At 52.7% G+C, this 14440-nt stretch overlaps 1 protein-coding gene across 3 annotated transcripts in view; it reads right to left on the reverse strand.

Moving 5' to 3' along the window:
• The window catches only part of ACKR3 (atypical chemokine receptor 3), a 40518-nt gene that overhangs the window by 24404 nt on the left and 1674 nt on the right, over positions 1-14440 (reverse strand). The window lies entirely within an intron of this gene.

Genomic DNA, 14440 nt, shown 5'->3' on the forward strand with positions numbered 1-14440 from the left:
TCCTCTGGTGACCCTCCTCTGGTGACCCCGTGCAAGGGGTCACAACAGGAAGTTGCAGTCCTCAGCCACGACCTGGTTTATTTATTTATTTATGCAATGTTGGTCGGATACATGGACCTGGATTATTTATTTATGCAATGTTAGTCGGATACATGTATACACAAACATTGCATACATAGATAAATATTCAGGTATCCGACCAACATTGCATGAATAAATAAATACCCCTATTAACATTGAAACTATCACACACGATGCAGCCATCCAACTGCTTTCAGAGCTAGCTGCAGGAGCTGTGCCGGGTGTGGTTCAAGTAAAAGAAAACCTTGCTTATGGCGAACAGAAATCACCCTGTTTGAATAGTACCCGAGGGGGCAGTTTTAAAAAAAATAAAATGGGATGCAAATTGTGAATTTAAAAGAATATTTACTCAGCAACACTGGTCAAAACTATTATCTGCATAGTGAAGTAACTCCTCACCAGTGCCATGGAAGTGGTTTAAAGTGGAATCGATACATAGTTTGGAAAAGAAACAGAATGAAAGAAATAGGGCCATTTTAAACTATTATTTTAGACATTTCCTTTGATCGGAGGTCAAGTGCCAGCTCTGCCCACCTAATCCCCGCCTCCTCGGGCACCACCCCCCAAACTCTACCTACACCTTGTGGGATTCCCCACCAATTTGTTTCCATTTCCACCACTGGTCACCAGGGTCCTAAGGTCACCCAGAGTGTCAAACTATGAGCCAAGGAATTATAGCCCTGGCCATGTCAGGCCGTTCTCCTATCTCCCAAATGTTCATCAACACCCGCCTTTGGCCCATCTGTGCATAGGGCGCCCGGCTTTCTCGCACTCACAAACCAGTGGTGCCCAGTGGCATCCACTTGGGAGCTGTGTGGGTGCCCACCCTGGAGCACACATGACCATCATTTGCCCTCAGTAACCTGGCGAGGTACATCTCTATGGTACACTAGCTCCCCCTCCCCCCGCTCCCCTGGAGAGAGGCATGCAGAAGGTGTTAGTCAACAGCAGGTGCGCATGGCGAGGTGTTTGCGTTTAATCAAAGGGAGATTTCCCACTTTCAGAAGGGCCGGGATAAGCTCAGGGCGGATTAATCCCCAGTGATGCCATCAAGAAGGGCTTTAACGTCCAGCTTCCTGAGCCCAGAGCTTAAACCCCCTCCCTGGCAAACAGCACATTCAAAGGGTTCAAAGCCAAAAGCAGCCTGGGCCGGCCTTCATTATCCCAGCTCATGGACGGGGCATGCACAGAGCAGGAATTCCTGGCTCAGAGATAGGCCCTCTAATGTAGAACCGCACACTATCGGGCCCTTATCACACGAGGGATGCCGCGAGTCGGGGGCGTAGAAACGCATGGCTAGGGGGTGTTTATTCGAAGCAGGGATGCAAACGGGTCGCAGAGCGGAAATATCTGGCAATGTTCTATATCACATGGGGCGATACGCTCAGATCAAAGGGCGTAAATACCCCGAGATGTTCCAGTGGTGACACAGTGAGATACAGGCACATACACACCCGTTGATGTTCTTCAGTGCATGCGAGGAGGCAGTTCAAAACACGACCGTTCAATACCCGGGAATGTTCATGCGAGGAATCACCGAGACCTACATGCCAGGCAATGCTCATGCGATAACACAGTGAGATACACGCACATGTCACGCGTCCTCTTCATTGGGTGACAGGGTGAGATATAAGGACATATACCAACGTGGAACCCTGTACAGTGCAAGCAAGGATACAGTAATACAATGGTCATAGATAACGGAGTATGTTCTGTAGTGCATGCGATAATAAATGCAACACATACATACAGCAAGGCTTGAGACAAGGGGATATGCATACTGAACTCCACAGTACACATGCGATGACACAGTGTTATGACAGAAAATAACTGGGGATGTTGTCTAGTATATGAGAGGGTACAGTGGCATGAAAGGAAGTACATAAGCAGGGATGTTGTCTAGTATGTGAGATGATGCAGTGGCGTGAAATGACAGAACCTAACCAGGGATATTGTCTAGTATATGAAAGGTACAGTGGCATGAAGGGGAGTACATAACCAGCGAGGTTGTCTAGTATGTGAGATGATACAGTGGCATGAAATGACAGAACATAACCAGGGATATTGTCTAGTATATGGGATTGTACAGTGACATGAAAGGACACACATAACCAAGGATGTGGTCTAGTATATGAGAGGATACGGTGGCATGGAAGGCCATAATAACCTGGGTATTATGTAGTACACCCCATAAAACAATCAGGTAAAGCGACATAAATACACTGGATTGTTCTTTTATTTCATGCCGGAATAGAGTGAGGTAAAGGACATAAATACCCAGGATGGTCTTTACCACTTGCTGTGACACAGTAGTATGAAAGACCATAATAACAGGGGGTGTTCTATAGTACATCTGAGGAAACAGTGGCATAAAAGGACATAAATACCAAGTATGCTCGTGGGATGAGTAAAGGTGGACCGAAGGTTGCTCTATGTAACGCGCAGTCATGATACGGTGAGCTAGGACTGCAAATACACGGGCATACTGTCAAGGATGTAAGTGGGCCAGGGCTGGCCAGGGCCAAGCCCTGACAGGCTCAGAAATCTCGTTCTGAGGCAGGCCCTGCTGGGGCTCACTAGTCTCCCCTGGCAGCCCCAGCCGCTACAGAACAAGGCTTTTTGTCTTCGAAAGCCTGAAGCTCTCGCTCATGTGCCAGAGCTTAAGGCTTCAGAAAAAAAAATGCCTTTAATCCATTATGGTGGTGCCCCACATGCGAGGCATCCCTTCAAGCAAGAGATGCCCATGTGCAGGGGCCACAATTATGGAAGAAAGGTGAGGCAGCTGGAAGCAGAGGCCTTTTTTTTCTACAGCTTGATGTTACCGCTAATTCGTGGGAGTTTCATGCTTTAGAAAAAAAGCCTCGGCTTCCAGGCGAGGGCTGCGCCACCATTAAGGTGGAAAAGGCAAGGCACAGTCCCCTGCCAGGCAAGCCTTTACTAATAAATGCAGACCAGCATCCTCTCCCCCCCACTCCCCGAGGGGGAGAGGGTTCTGTTCTCTACAAAAGGCTGCCTGGCGGGGGTGCCTGTAGCCGCATTAAGCCGTGGCTCATCAAGGGTGCATGGCCTAACGATCCGGCCAGAGACACTCCCCACCCATCCACTCCTCCAGGCCACACACCCTATATGAGCACCCGCTCATTTTCCAGTGCCACTTATGGCACTGCATAATGTTCATTTTGTGAGTAATTCACGGTGGTAAACTGATGTAAATTTCAGGGGTGGTCTTTATTCAGTGAAGAGATACAGAGTGGGATAAAAGAACATACAACCCTTGTGACAAATCAACCGGGGGCACCAGTGGTACAGGGATGAAAATCGGTTTCTAAACCATCAATCAGTCACACACCTATCGTATACCATAAGGGATCCGAACAGATTGGAAACACAAGCAAATTCTAAGCCTCCTTGTCCAGTTTTGGTAACGTGGACGGAATGGCAGGCTTATCTCTGCAAGGCCGTGGATCGTTGGTTAGTTACAACACAGAGAAAATACAATTATTACCCAATGATAAAAGGGATTGTCCAGTCAAGGTTGTATACAAATATCAACTTTATTATTCTTCAACAGACAGTTCTAGCACACTACAAAATCCAACCCATCCTGTAAAGGAATGCAGAGGACAGGCAGTTTTTTAAAAAAAGGACAACAGAGTCACTCTGGATACTGACAGGAGGGTAGTCAGTAAAGGAATTAAACAAATAATTCAAGGATACTTAGTTTCAGCACAAATTGAGCAATGGGTTGTAAAATGTCACTAGGGGCCTTTCGGAGAAGGACCAGGGGGACAGAACCACAATGTACCTTGTGCTTGTAGAGGTTCTTGGTGCTCAACAGGGTCAGGTCGGTTACAGGGTGCTTCGTAGCTCCTGTGACAGAGTTCAAGATGGGAGCCAGCTACGGGTTTCAGGCGGCAGGCAGTTCGGCGAGCTAGGCTGGACAGACAGCTGCAGGCTGACCTACACAGTGGCTCAGAGTCTGGAATCTTTGTCTCAGTGCTGGTTGGCAGGTCTGAAGCACTCGTCGAGGCATCTCAGATGGCGTTAGTGACTGAGGCATGAAAACAGTCAGCGGTGCAGTTGGTTGCAGCTCAGGGGACTCCCCTGGCTTGAAAATATACTTTAAGACGGATGCTTGTCGATGCACTCCTCCTAGCTTCTTCACTGGGCTTGTGTCATCCTTTAAGGTGGACGGCCCAAAGCTGAGGAGAGTGTGGCAGGCAACTATCTTGTCCTGGGTTTGGTTCAGAGACTCTCTGGCACTTCCCACCTTGGAAGCTTTCTGAAGAGCCTAGCAGGTCATGCTGTGTGCTGGCTTGGTACTGGTTCTGGAGCTGCTGGAGGATCCTCTGGATTCAGGATCTCCCTCTGTTCCCTGGGAGATGTTTAGGGGAGGGATCTTGCTTGCATCTTTGGAAATCCTGGCCTTCCTTCACTGGCTGAAGCTGTGAGGCAGACTGTGCCTTCAGCCGGGGTCCAATGCGGAGTTCTTCTTGTTACTTCTTGCAAAGTCTTCAGCTGATCTGCCAAAAAGGGGGTTTCAGCCCTCTTTTAAAGCCAAATGGGCCACAGTGATTGCTGTAAGCTAAGCCTACCATAATTAACCAATCCTGGGTCACCCAAACAATCTCCTGTATTCACTTCGGTCATAGCCAGAGTGTTTTACACCAGAAAAGGTAAAGGGTTGAAAACATGTAAGTCCCACCCATCTTCCTGTCTGTTGTGGATCAAAGGGTCTCTCTAGTTAATGGAGCTCTCTGAGGTTCCTGATTAAAGCAGAAGGTCCCCCTTGAAACTGCAGCACAAACAGACTTTGTCTCCATCAATCACATACTAGTACCTTCTAAATGAGGTGCCACTGCAGGGGTTACCTACTGTAAACACATAGTCTCAGACATACATGGATAGAGTTGTGAACATTGGCCTGGGTCACACCCGGATAGGATTGTTGAATGTTAGCATCTGCCACACTTGGATAATATTGTAAATATTAGCCGGCGCTACACTTAGACGGAAGTATGAAGGCTAGCTCTTGACACACTAAGATGGAATTGTCAATGTTAGTATGTGCCATACCTAGATGGAATTATGAAGATTACCAAGCACAACACTTAAAGGAACTGAGAATGGTAGCGTGTCCCACACTTGGATAGAATTGTGCACGTTAGCCTGCGCCGCATCTAGATGGGATTGTGAAAGCTGGCGAGGGCCACACAGACAGAATTACGTAGGTCAGCAAGTGCTACACTTACACAGAACTGTGAATGTTAGCATGTTAAATGTCATATAGCATGTTAAATGCCATATAAGCACTAACCAATATAAACTCAAACTCTCTGCATACTTTCTCACTCAAAAAACTCACACAACCATCTCTCGCACAACAAGCTGCACGCGCTTTACCACACCTCAACAACACATAAGCCGTGCCAACAGTACACGCGGACCAACATCGACCCAATACTCGCACCAAAGCTCAGTACCCGGTGTGTACTGAGTTGAAGCTGCCAACAGTACACCACTCCTCTCACTATCCTACTCCTTTTTCACCTTACTAACCCATCCCACCTTCTCGTTTCCAGATCACCAGAGCACCTGGGGACCAATTCCGTTGGTGATGGTGCGCTATACAAGTGCCTTTACCATAACAGCATGACAGGTCAATGCCCTTGATACTGAGAGGTGGGAGCTGTCTTCAGGTTGACACAGTGCATATCAAAGGATGTTGGGGTTTCCTGTCTCCTTTGTGTTAACCTCTGCAGCCAGGCACTGTGTGGGCCTGTCTGAAGTATACTCTATTATTATGTTAATGGCCGTCACCATCTGCAGAGGGGATACAAATGGACAGGGTAGATCAATGGAGCCTTTGATACCTAATTAGGCTGGTGATGGCAGGAGTAAAGTTTTGGCCCTCCCACTTCGGAGATGCATTGTGTACTCCACCTGTCAGATCCCAACTAAATATGAAATGGAGGACTGCACCTGTAGGCTGTGTCCAGACAGAGTAGACAGTCTATGTGTAGGTTGTGCTGTGAGCCTAGGAAAATGTGTGCAGATTAGCCCCACACATGTTCCAGAGGTTGATCTGCCATCATTCAATTTAATTTAAAATGGCCAAAAAAAAAACAGGCAAGCGCACATCTACCGTGCAGATGGTTGAATTCCCCACAACCCCGGAGCAGGGTAAAAAACACAGGCACAGACGCCCGGGGTTCTTCTATGTTACAAACGAGTATACAGTGAGATGAACGTGTATTCTAATGTCTGGCAGAGGGACTCCCAGGACCACCTTGTTAATTCGTCTATTCTATGTGACATTCGACGAGGTCAAAGTCTACATGTCTGGGGTTGTCTTTATTCCCTGCAGTGGTGCAGTGAGAGCCGGAAAGGATGCATCGTTTCTAGATGCACTTCCAGTGAGAACAGCGCCCAGGAAAGTATTTACTGCCCAGTGCCCGTTGCGCCGTCTCTCTGACGTATCTGACCGAATCCGCGGACTGCCGTCTCCTTCTGCCATAAACTATATCCCCGTGCACGACCCACCGAGAGCAGCTGCGCGTGTCTGCAGAGCCCACGGTGATAGCCAAGGGCCTTACGTGGGTCACGCCGGACCACCCACTGCCACAAAGTGATGCACCCCCTAGGAACGTGTCTCCAGCACCGAGGACCCCAGCCAGGTGCTACCGAACAGCGCCAAGGGCCGGGCAGACGAGACCCAGGCGCTATTTCTAGCAAGCCCCTTCCGGCACGGAACCACAACATCCTCCCCGAACAGGGAGGCCGACTGGCCTACTGGGAAGTTCTCCGAATTTCAGTACCTTCCTAAAGATCAGCAGGGCTGGGGTAGAGTAAGTAACATAGCAGGTGCAGCTTGACACCGACTCTCCCCCAGCCCTAATACCCCATCCGGATGTCCCCACCCCACCCCCAGCCCCTCCTGCCTTCAGAATCTCGAGAATCGTGTGGGCGACCACACGTGGGATTCTGTCGTCCAGGGCAAGGGAGTGGGCATTCAAAGACGTTATAGATTCAATAAGTGGGAGGTACAACACCAGGCAGACATGCGTACCCCCATAATCCGCCGCAAATCCACCGGTGGCCCCGCACCCTTCTGGAAGTGGTATGCATGGGAAGGTTCACAAAGGGCGTCCCATTACAGGGCCACGGGACATCCTAGCCACAGCCTTCACGGGGCCCAGTTCTGCCCGTCCTCTGGTTGCAGCCTTCTCCCCTCATGAACCTGCTGTAGTGGGGCATAGCCCCTCACTGCTGCGCAGGCCCTGTCCATGGGGTTGGAATGACACTCTGAGGGGGTGTAAACTGTGATCAGTAAAATATGTCACCCCAAAGCCATATCAGGGGCACACGAAGAGTGAACTTCAACCTATGAAGCCAATCCCACTGAGTTAGACACTTACGGCACACTGTGGGGGCTAAAACCCAGCCCCACCATTAGTACAGGGAACGAAGCTCTGCATGGGAAGTGTGCGGGTCGGGGCCACACAGGCTGCAGAGCACCAGCCGCTTGCCCCCATTAGTACAGGGAAAGAAGCTCTGCATGGGAAGTGTGCGGGTCGGGGCCACACAGGCTGCATAGCACCAGCCCCTTGCCCCCATTAGTACAGGGAAAGAAGCTCTGCATGGGAAGTGTGCGAGTCGGGGCCACACAGGCTGCAGAGCCCCAGCCCCTCCCCCCATTAGTACAGGGAAAGAGCTCTGCATGGGAAGTGTGAGGGTCGGGCCACACAGGCTGCAGAGCCCCAGCACCTCCCCCCCATTAGTACAGGGAAAGAAGCTCTGCATGGGAAGTGTGCGGGTCGGGCCACACAGGCTGCAGAGCCCCAGCCCCTCCCCCCATTAGTACAGGGAAAGAAGCTCTGCATGGGAAGTGTGATGGTCGGGGCCACACAGGCTGCAGAGCACCAGCCCCTTCCCCCCATTAGTACAGGGAAAGAAGCTCTGCATGGGAAGTGTGCGGGTCGGGGCCACACAGGCTGCAGAGCAGCAGCCCTTCCCCCCCATTAGTACAGGGAAAGACGCTCTGCATGGGAAGTGTGCGGGTCGGGGCCACACAGGCTGCAGACCACCAGCCCCCCCCCCCCCCCATTAGTACAGGGAAAGAAGCTCTGCATGGGAAGTGTGCGGGTCGGGGCCACACAGGCTGCAGAGCCCCAGCACCTCCCCCCCATTAGTACAGGGAAAGAAGCTCTGCATGGGAAGTGTGCGGGACGGGGCCACACAGGCTGCAGAGCCCCAGCCCCTTGCCCCCATTAGTACAGGGAACGAAGCTCTGCATGGGAAGTGTGCGGGTCGGGGCCACACAGGCTGCAGAGCACCAGCCCCTCCCCCCATTAGTACAGGGAAAGAAGCTCTTCATGGGAAGTGTGATGGTCGGGGCCACACAGGCTGCAGAGCACCAGCCCCTTGCCCCCATTAGTACAGGGAAATAAGCTCTGCATGGGAAGTGTGCGGGTCGGGGCCACACAGGCTGCAGAGCACTAGCCTCTTGCCCCCATTAGTACAGGGAAAGAAGCTCTGCATGGGAAGTGTGCGGGTCGGGGCCACACAGGCTGCAGAGCACCAGCCCCTTGCCCCCATTAGTACAGGGAAAGAAACTCTGCATGGGAAGTGTGCGAGTCGGGGCCACACAGGCTGCAGAGCCCCAGCCCCTCCCCCCATTAGTACAGGGAAAGAAGCTCTGCATGGGAAGTGTGAGGGTCGGGCCACACAGGCTGCAGAGCCCCAGCACCTCCCCCCCATTAGTACAGGGAAAGAAGCTCTGCATGGGAAGTGTGCGGGTCGGGGCCACACAGGCTGCAGACCACCAGCCCCCCCCCATTAGTACAGGGAAAGAAGCTCTGCATGGGAAGTGTGCGGGTCGGGACACACAGCCTGCAGACCACCAGCCCCTTCCCCCCCATTAGTACAGGGAAAGAAGCTCTGCATGGGAAGTGTGAGGGTCGGGCCACACAGCCTGCAGAGCAGCAGCCCCTTCCCCCCATTAGTACAGGGAAAGAAGCTCTGCATGGGAAGTGTGCGGGTCGGGGCCACACAGCCTGCTGTATACAAGCCCACCATTAGTACAGGGAAAGAAGTTCTGCATGGGAAGTGTGAGGGTCGGGCCACACAGCCTGCAGAGCAGCAGCCCCTTCCCCCCATTAGTACAGGGAAAGAAGCTCTGCATGGGAAGTGTGCGGATCGGGGCCACACAGCCTGCTGTATACAAGCCCACCATTAGTACAGGGAAAGAAGCTCTGCATGGGAAGTGTGAGGGTCGGGCCACACAGCCTGCAGAGCAGCAGCCCCTTCCCCCCATTAGTACAGGGAAAGAAACTCTGCATGGGAAGTGTGCGAGTCGGGGCCACACAGGCTGCAGAGCCCCAGCCCCTCCCCCCATTAGTACAGGGAAAGAAGCTCTGCATGGGAAGTGTGAGGGTCGGGCCACACAGGCTGCAGAGCCCCAGCACCTCCCCCCCATTAGTACAGGGAAAGAAGCTCTGCATGGGAAGTGTGCGGGTCGGGGCCACACAGGCTGCAGACCACCAGCCCCCCCCCCCCCCCATTAGTACAGGGAAAGAAGCTCTGCATGGGAAGTGTGCGGGTCGGGACACACAGCCTGCAGACCACCAGCCCCTCCCCCCCCATTAGTACAGGGAAAGAAGCTCTGCATGGGAAGTGTGCGGGTCGGGGCCACACAGCCTGCTGTATACAAGCCCACCATTAGTACAGGGAAAGAAGCTCTGCATGGGAAGTGTGCGGGTCGGGGCCACACAGCCTGCTGTATACAAGCCCACCATTAGTACAGGGAAAGAAGCTCTGCATGGGAAGTGTGCGGGTCGGGGCCACACAGCATGCTGTATACAAGCCCTTTGCCCACCATTAGTACCGGGAACACGCTCTGCACGTGAACGATGCAGTTCAGAGGTCGGGCAAGCTACAGAGAGAGAGCTGGAAACGCGACTGTTTAAACAAGCTTTTGAATCGCCTACATACAAAAGTCCCCCGTGAACCCAGAGACAATGCGCAGCGCCGCCGCTCCGCGTGCAATCGTGTCATCTCGTTATGGGATAACCACTATCCAGCTGCCGGCTGACTCTGGGGTCGGCGTTAGCCCCCTGAAGCCGTTGTCACGGCGTGTGCTGCTACAGAAAGAAAAGCAAGAATAGACGACTCCGGTCACAACGTGTGCAACTCCGTTAGCGGCTAAAATAGTCCAAGGTCCCACCTATCACTCCAGAAAGCCTCCATGAAATGGTATATAGCGCCGGCATTGCGACAGGCAGCAGGTGAGCGCTTTACTGAGAGCCCTTGTAGCACAGCACTACGAGCGTGTGAGCCATGAGTCCTTGAAACACAGTATGTGGGGCCCGGGTTACAGAATGCAGGATGTGAAGGGGAGACGGCTCCCAGCATGTAATTGAGGCAATAGTGGACATAGCAATGTACGTACGCGTGTGCGCATACGTACGTACAATACACATCCTTACAAATGCAGGCACCGCTCACGTCTAACACCCGGTATTCCATTACAAACACTGCTGAGTTTCAACATAAGTAATCAGGCTTCTAAAGCAGCGTTTAATAGCTTTGTCAAACCGCCTCAAGGCACTAAGGGGTTGAGGTAAACGATGGAACAGGGAACAAAGGTCGAAAGGAAGGAGGGGAGGGATGATTGAAAATAAATGACATAATTTCTTTCTCCCTTTACCGTCAGCATCACCCAAAACTGCGCTAAGAAACGTGAATGAAAGCCCGGCTCTTGCGGAATTATACTCCGCTACTGCTGTCTGCCGCGCTGCGGAGAGCCGGCCTCTGCCACAGCGCTGCGAAGAGCCGGCCTCTGCCACAGCGCTGCGAAGAGCCGGCCTGCTGCCACAGCGCTGCGGAGAGCCGGCCGCGCGGCAGCCTATGGAGAGCCAGCCTGCTGCCACATCACGGTGGAGAGCCAGCCTGCTGCCACAGCGCAGTGGAGAGCCGGCCTACTGCCACAGCGCAGTGGAGAGCCAGCCTGCTGCCACATCACGGTGGAGAGCCAGCCTGCTGCCACATCACGGTGGAGAGCCAGCCTGCTGCCACAGCGCAGTGGAGAGCCGGCCGCGCGACAGCCTTTGGGCCACAGAAATAAAGGCAGAATGAATGACGCAGCAGAGGCGCTGCACTGAAGCACCAGGTCTAACGAGCGCCTGGAAGAGCAAGATAACAGAGCGGAGGTGCGTGCGATATAAGTGAACACCTCCTGCCCAGCTGTCTCTCCTCTTGGCGCTGCGCCCCATAGAATAAATCCCACGGAAAAGTCGATACAATTGTACACCTAGCTCCTCTACCTTTTCCCTCTCGTGCCTTCCTGTGCAGCTCATCTGTCCCTCCCTCTCTTCCCAACTATCTCTATCCGACTTTCCTTCTCCCTCCTTCTCCCTCCCGCTACTGAACGGTCTTTCATATTCCCCCTTTGCCTAGGCGCCTCGACGCCACAAACTACTAAACACATGGTGAATAACATAACTTGCCCTTCCCACTAGAAGAATGGCAGAAGCGTACATGTACGGCGCTGGATGGCACGCTGGAAACGGCAGGGTGAATTCCAACCCCCTGCGGCGATAGGGCAGGCAGGATAGCTCAGTGAGTGCGGCGCTCGAGTGAGCCACAGGATCATCCCCCGGGGATCAGTGCAGTGATACGGGAGAGAAACATGCGGTTTTTATGTGTTGCGTGACACAGTGACACCGTCAGATCACACAGGACTAATGCCAGCCAATGCTTCTTCCATGAGCGCCCCAGAGATGCGCAGGGCATCACTGCCTGCGCGTGTCCCATCTCCTAAACAGTGATACAGCGAGAGACGCTGCAATCACGTTGTTGGTGGTGTTTTACGCATGCTATCACACTCGCTGCATATGTGTGCCTGCTGGCTCCCGAGACCAAACAGGGAGCTCCAACAGTGGCGCCTGGAACTCACTGCGGGTGCTTATTCCAGGCAGTGACAGGCTCACATAGTGGGGTGGAAGTCTCTGCAGTTTTCATTTCCTAATAGTATTGCTCTGCACCCCTCCACGCACGCCCCATGCTGTGACACTGCACACCTCGCTTGCCCTGACCCCCCAAACCCCCCAGCTAACATGTGACGCCAGCGTGCTGCAGTCTCCCATTGAAGGAGTTTAGCACCCAGATGTGACTGGCAGAGAATTCAAAGGGCCGTCTGCGGCTCCTCAGCCAAGTGCAAAGCAAGCCCCCCACTAAGCCAGTCTCATTAAGATAACAGCAGATATAAGCACCCCGGAATCTCTGGAGCCTGCAGTCAGCGGAGGCGCTAAGCGGGGTGAAGTAAGGGAGGGTGCACATACACCCCAAACAAAGCACCCGCAAATACACAGATGCAAAGTACACACACAAACAACGGGCAGTCATAACATGCTTTAAATCCGCGAACAGCAAACAAACTGCACACGACGCAGAGTTCGCGCCTAGAAACACGTGTGTACAGGCGCGTTATACATGACTTATCATATCAAGTACAGCATAGGTGCTGCTTTACAAAGCGTCGCCCAATAGGATTGCGCTATCGCAAAGCGCGTTTACATATAAGGCGCATAGTGTTTTGGTTTGTGTAACACATACCACTCTTGTTAGCTGTCCCTTTTTTTCTGTCCCTTTTTTTGAGGTTGTGTACTCTGCCAGCACACTATTCCTGCATAATGTACTCAACATTCCCAGAATTCTCTTAATAAACTGTGCAACAAGCAGAAAGCCCACACAACCAGCTCTGCCCTCTGAATTAGAATTACACACATCAAATGGCCGTACAATAGACATAATAGGAATGCTCAGACACACTGCACACAACACACTTCACTGTACACAAGACCGGCATACAGACACACAGTTCCACACACATGAAGCCCCGCACGCGGGTACATCACATGTTATTGTGCAAAGGAGGCGCGGATACACAGTGTACTGCACACTTACTTAGGACACGCAAACCCAACGGCCTGCCACACACCGCATAGCGTGCCTACGATACACGTGTGCTTGATTACTTATAGCGGCTGCTACCTAAAGCACGAGCCTCGGGGCGCTTTGCAAGCGAAGTGCCGCACGGGGTCGTGTCAGGATGCTCAAAAGGGAAGGGTCGCACGGGGTCGTGTCAGGATGCTCAAGACAATGCTCCCGTGTAGATACGCAGAGGATCACGGTACACAGCGAACGTGCATGCACACCACAATGTGCAAAACGTGTGCACACAAATAATTGGGCACCCAGAACTTGCAGACAAAAACTGGACAGAAAGAGTGCTTGCTCACGATGCGGTGCAAAGCAGTATGCATGCACAATACGCTACATTCCAATGTCTTGCAAACGCAGGACACTGCATACGCCATACCGGACACACACCAACCTGAATACGTGGCGTGCACGCAGAATAAACGACACGCAAACAAAATATGCACTAGCAGCATACACACAAAATCTTTTCCAACATTCTATAAGTACAATACACTTTACACGCATGGCAGCGTTGCACAGGAACATGATGTGTATGTGTGTGTGTGCACGTAACATGCACAGAGATAACGACCACACAATATGCTGCTAACGCAGCATGAACCGCCAAGATAGACTGCACACCCATAACGACCAGGCGTGATGGCAGTCACGCTGAATGCACTTCATATACACACGCAGCATGGACGGTCATGGGCCGTGCAGGGTGATAGCCAGACTGTCGCCCGCCAGGTCACAGCTTCTAGGCGCTGTGCGTGCCTGCCACGCAGCGAATAAAGCACACAGCTGCATCGTACACCCCAACAACTAAAACAAATACAGCGAGGCATGCACCCGAGAAGCCCCAACACCCTACTGAGAAATCGGGATGCAAAGGTTGTGTGCGTGAGGCCTCTAATCAGGTCCGGCCCCTCTTAGCCAGGCTTGTTGGGGCGAGCAGAATAGGCGACGCATAAGTGAGTGGCAGGCAACCCCCCAGCACAATGACGCTGCCCCCAGACTCTGGCACATGACACACATCTGAAACCTCGTATACTCTCCCCTGCCCCCCCTGCCCCCCTCCCTCAGCCACGAATGCCCTTTGCCCTTCGCGTGCCCCTGCGGACAATATCGGTTCTGTTAGCAGGCCCTACAGGGGCTCCAGTGGGAATGGCCACCCCCAACTCTGTCCCACCGTCTGACAGCTCTTACTGCCCACTGCCAGGCGCAGGCAGGAATGTGCAGACTTTGGGGAGCAGGACTCCAAGAGCTGGAGAGCAGCGGGCTTGGACTGGCCTATGGGGCAATGCCCGAACCCAAAAACGCAAAGGGCCAGTGTGGGCCTGCTTATTTGGTCACAGTGGGCCAGTTTATTGCT

The sequence above is a fragment of the Ambystoma mexicanum genome, chromosome 9, assembly GCF_040938575.1.
Source record: "Ambystoma mexicanum isolate Mex_15411 chromosome 9, UKY_AmexF1_1, whole genome shotgun sequence".
In the NCBI taxonomy this organism is placed as follows: Eukaryota; Metazoa; Chordata; class Amphibia; order Caudata; family Ambystomatidae; genus Ambystoma; species Ambystoma mexicanum.